The sequence below is a fragment of the Fragaria vesca genome, unplaced genomic scaffold (assembly GCF_000184155.1).
Source record: "Fragaria vesca subsp. vesca unplaced genomic scaffold, FraVesHawaii_1.0 scf0513070, whole genome shotgun sequence".
Classification (NCBI taxonomy): Eukaryota; Viridiplantae; Streptophyta; class Magnoliopsida; order Rosales; family Rosaceae; genus Fragaria; species Fragaria vesca.
Genome location: NW_004443442.1, coordinates 368,263 through 373,810, shown reverse-complemented (window position 1 = coordinate 373,810; position 5,548 = coordinate 368,263). Strand labels below are relative to the sequence as shown.

The following is a 5,548-nucleotide window of genomic DNA, read 5'->3' as shown; positions in this document are numbered from 1 at the left end:
AAAAAAAAAAAAAAAAAAAAAAATTTAGTCGGGATCGGGACGTACGGGACAGATTTTTAAAAACACCTTCCCGTCCCGTCCCGTCCCGTTCTTTTATTTTCGGGACGGGACGGGATTCACCAAATCCCGGCCCGTCCCGTCCCGTGCCCAGCCCTACCTAGCCTAGACTAGACTTAAAAACCAAAATACACTCGCCTTTTCAATATGATTTATTGCACCTTTATTTTTCATGTTCTATTTGACTTAGAAGAAGAGATAAAGTTAACAACCAAATCTATAAAGACTTTTAAACCAACATTTTAGGTGTTATGGGTGGTGTTGCAGTACCAAGAGGCTTTAATGGATTCTCGGACCAGTTTTCCATAGACATACAATACTGGATCGTCTTCCTCATAATCACCAATGGCAACAAATCAAGCACCTCAAGTTATATCTTCCAGTCCAGTGATTTGTTTGCATATTGCTTGCAGGCTTGCAGGCCAGTACTATATCAGTTTATTGATGTCGATTTTGGCGTGCTGGAATGTTGCTAGGCTGCAAAACGGGATTTCGTCTCCAGGGCAAAAAAAACGTGTGCAGAACAAGTCATCTGTTTTTAGTCCATGAATACACACATCCTAATCAGAGACTTACTCTTTCTTCTCTATTAATGGAGCACACCCTACGATATTATACGTACCAAAGTTTTATACCACAACTATTTAGGTTTTGTGTTACTCTGATAATATTTATCGCACCTAACAACTACGTACTTAATTACTGTCGTCACTTACAACAACAAAGTCCCTGGTTTTTGTCAAGGCATCCAGTATGAAACTATGAATGGTATTTCAAAGAGAAAGACAATGTCAATAGGTATAATTGCCAATTTGCTATCTTAACTTTCATTTTAGTGTCAATTTGCTACCTTAATTTTCATTTCAGCCAATTTGCTACCTTATTTTTTCATAATTAACCAATTTGCTACCCTTTTATCAAATTTGCTATTTTAGGCTTTCAAGATTAATCAATTTACTTATCAAAATTTCAATATTGACTAACTTTAACCTTCGATTTTCAGAATTAATTCATGTTTGGATGAAGAAATGAACAAAATAAAATAACAAAAAGGTAGCAAGTTGGCTAATTTTGAAAACATAAGGTAACAAATTGGCAGAAATAATAGTTAGGGTAGCAAATTGGCTAATTATGAAAAGTTAGGGTATCAAATTGGCTAAAATAAAAAATAGGATAACAAATTGACCCTAAGATAAAAGGTAAGTTAGTAATTTAGTTAAAAAATCTTTAGTGCATTTGTGGATGATGTAGTACAAAAGAGGGTCTCGGGTCGGTTAAGACTAGCTAATTGTGATGACACACTCATTTAAAAGTGATAGAAACTTCTAGAAAAATCATACCCCCAATTGTACGTCCAATTTGTAAAAAGTCAAGTCGCCAAACCAAATTGTAAGTAGTCAGATCAACACGTCGTTGCAAATGACCATTTCTAATTGTTACTCGATCATCCAGACGGTGCTTATAAATACCCAAGTCGATCATCATCTTAATTAGTTCTATATATACCTGCTTCTATACACATATAACAAATAGAGCTGATCGACCCGTCCATAGTTAGTTAACATGGCTTTCCAAGTTACAATTAGGACAAAACTCTTCTTCTTCACCATCCTAGGCTTAGCACTTGTAGCCCAAATTGCAACAGCTCAAAACTGCGGGTGTGCAGCAGACCTGTGTTGCAGCGAATTTGGTTACTGCGGCACCGGCGATGCCTACTGCGGCAAGGGTTGTCAAGCAGGACCTTGTACTACCACCACCACTCCTACACCAACTACCGGCGGTAGCTCAGTAGCGGATATCGTCACCACCGACTTCTTCAATGGGCCAGGCTGGCTCTGACTGTGCCGGCAAGAGCTTCTACACTAGACAGGCCTTTCTTGATGCCCTCGGCTCTTACACCGATTTCGCTACCACCGGTTCCGCTGATGACAATAAGCGGGAAATTGCAGCTTTCTTTGCTCATGTCACTCATGAGACTGGCCGTAAGAATATCATCATTGTCTCTCATCATCCAATAATCTAGTATTTTAACTGTAACTTCTTGTGTGTGTATCCAAGTACTTTTTTTTGGATACAAATCCAAGTACTATTTTGTTAATGATGGATTTATGCAGATTTTTGCTACGTAGAAGAGATAGAAAAGGCCACCTACTGCGACACATCCTTCACAAACTACCCATGCAACCCTGCCAAGCAGTACTACGGCCGTGGACCACTCCAACTCACCTGGAACTACAACTACGGAGCCGCCGGAAATGCTATTGGCTTTGACGGCCTAAACTCTCCGGAAACGGTGGCTTCGGACTCCGTGGTGGCGTTCAAGACAGGGTTGTGGTTTTGGATGAACAATGTTCACTCTGTTATAAGCCAAGGATTCGGAGCCACAACTCGAGCCATCAACGGTGCCGTTGAATGTGATGGCAAAGCTCCGGACAAAGTTCAAGCTCGTATCAACTATTATAAGGACTACTGTACCCAACTTAATGTTTCTCCTGGCGAAAATCTGTATTGCTAGATACATGTTAACTTAACTAATTAGAATAAATTTAATAAAGTGTCGCTTGCCTAAATCATATAACATCAATCTAGAATACTTCCTATCTTGTATTCTACATTTCTACTCATTTGTTAAATAAAGAGGTTGAATCGGTTGACTGTACCTTTTTTTCTTTTTTTTTTCTTTTTCAGAAAGTTTATTTTTGCTCTTAATAGAGTTAAACACTATCAACCGTTTTTTTTTTTTCAAATAATCGTTGTAATTTCATTTCAATTTCAAATGTCTGAGACGACACGGATACATATTTTTCCTTGCTAACAAGAACAAGTTAGAGGACGTGGTATATATACTAGCACCACCCCATATATGATTAAGCTCATAAAGCCTAAAACTAGGAAGTCTAACATGCATAGACATAGGCAGAAACTAAGTTCTATGGCTCCTTACAGAAACAAGGAAATTTTGTAAATAGCTGAGCTAAATACCAATAGCTCCTTACAAAAAGCAAGGAAATTTTGTAGAAATTGAAAAATAAAACAAAACAGAAATGAAAAATAGGATTGGGCCAAAGCAGAAGCCAAGGCCCAATTACCATGAAGCCCACTCCAAAGTTCAGAGCTGCAGGGGAACCTCCAATGTCTCGTCGATGTCCTCCCTTGCTTGCCAGTTGCCACCGACCGCATCACCACCTCTGTCTGCCTAAAGCACAGACGTGCCGACTTGTTTCGGTGCCCAACCATGACGGCCAGAGCAGCCTTTGGATCCGAGAACGATCACAAAAGGGGCGAAACCGCATCGGATCAAGTAGACCCGACTTGAAAACCAGACCCCGTCGTCGCCACCGACCAGTTGCCGCCAACACCAAATGAATGCTGATCTCGCACCGCCGACTCTCCTCGAACCGCTGCGACCCTCCACTTGAACCTGAACTCCATCGACAAAGAGCCGAACCCCCGCATCCTTTCCTCCGGGTAGGGTTCGTTTGTTTCTATCAAAGGCTTTTCTAGTCCGGTGATACACCATCAATGGTTTAGTACCGCTATACACAAATCTATTAGGAATCGTTTAAGCTCTTTATTACATATATATTCTGAAGGATCCTATTATCTATAAACAGCTTATTCTCATTTGATTAATAATAATTCGGGCTTAGGGCTGAGCTTCCCTGAATAGGCTGGGTTCTAAACCCCGTTTAATAAAAAAAAAAAAAAAAGAAAAAAAAAAAAAAAAAAAGAAAAGCTTATTATGAAGATGTAAAATAAGTTAGCGGGATTGCTACCTATATCGGTCAATTTAGCTCGACTATCTACTCAATTTGGCTGTTGTTGTTGGATCCATTCGGAATTCATAAGTTAATAAAAAAGATTATGGAATATTGTTCTGCTGTTTAGACTAGACTCTGGTATAACATTAATTTGTTTGGTTTAATTTCAATATTCTCAAATCAAGGGTAAAATAGTATTTAAAAAAGATTCAAAAATAAAATGTGGGTATCTAGTAATTAACCATGTGTTAATGAAATTTCTCGTCCTATCATCGATCACATGTACCTCAATGTTTTCCAATTTCATATATTTTAAAAACTTTACTAATTTGTGGATTTACTAATTTTAAAAACTCTCCCTTTTGTCAAGCTTTTATTTCTTTCTCCAACATTTGCAAGCATGCTCGATGAGATTCAAATTTACCAACCATCTTTTACTTGACCACCTTAATGATCACCATCTAGATTGGTGACACATACTCATTTTTTTATGAACAATAAAATAAAACAATTTGAACAGACATGTGTCACCAATCTAGATAGTGGTTACTAGATGGTCAAGTAAAAAGTGGTTGGCAAATTTGAATCCTGCTCAGTGAAAGAGAAAAACAAAATTCTGCAAATTAACTTTGAGGTATATGCATAGAAAAATGCTAGAGGTGGATACCAAAAAGTACATACCATATGATGGAGAAATTTTTCTGTGCTACGGGAGGACCACATGACAATCTGATGTGGTCCTACATTCCAATCAAATTTAGACATGTGGATTTTCTTCATGAAAAATTATTTCAGTTATTTTGTCACATAACATTTTGGGTTTTATGTTGTTTTTTAAATACTAAACCCTATCCCTAAACAAAAGAGAAAAGGATGGTTGATTTGATTGGGGCTTGGGAAACAACGACATTTTCTACTTAAGATGTAATGACTTGCAATTTTTTTGAAGTCGGATGAAATGACATGCATTAGAATAAAATTATTAGTTAATGAATGATGACATGACATCCAGTATCTCGTCAGATATTTGATATTAAGGCTATAGAGAAATTTTTCTGTCCTCCAAGAGAACAACTTCACCATGACATTTGGTCCTCCTTACCAATACAAAATCGACACGTGGTTTTTTTTTAACTTACTCAATTCAGGATAATTTTATCGTGTGGTAAAAATTCTATCAAATGCCAAACAAAAAAATTGATGACAAACCCGACGGAGTTCTCTGTTTGCCGTTATCAACATGTATTCTACATGTCGTTCAGATATTATGGTAAAGAAACCATAGAACAGCTTTTATGTCATAGTCTCTCATCACCTATATTGCTATATTGTTCGTTTCTATGACACTGAGTTCCTCTATATATCCAACAATGAATATAGATGTAGATGATCATCACCAAGGTAAAGAAACCTTTTTTAATCATGTTCTTGATTTTGCTGGGTTCGACCCCTTATTTTCATGTTCTATCAATTTTTTTCTTTTACAGTAGCTATACATTTTACATGCTAATTCATTCACTAACATGCCTACATACAGTGATTGACTTAGAAGATGATGAAGAGTATTGCATGACAACTGATTTGGGAAAAGATCCAATTATTGTGAATCGTCAAGCTAGTAACAATGACAACCTGTTGGGAGTAATTGTCAATAGTGAGAAGGAAGCATACAACCTCTACAATGACTATGGTGCTAGAACTGGGTTCAGTGTTCGGATAGAGAAGAGGAG

The 5,548-nt window shown here is 37.5% G+C and overlaps 1 pseudogene; it reads left to right on the top strand.

The window, feature by feature from the left end:
- The first annotated feature begins 1,620 nt into the window (after positions 1-1,620).
- LOC101292276 lies at positions 1,621-2,607 on the top strand (annotated as a pseudogene).
- Positions 2,608-5,548: the final 2,941 nt, after the last annotated feature.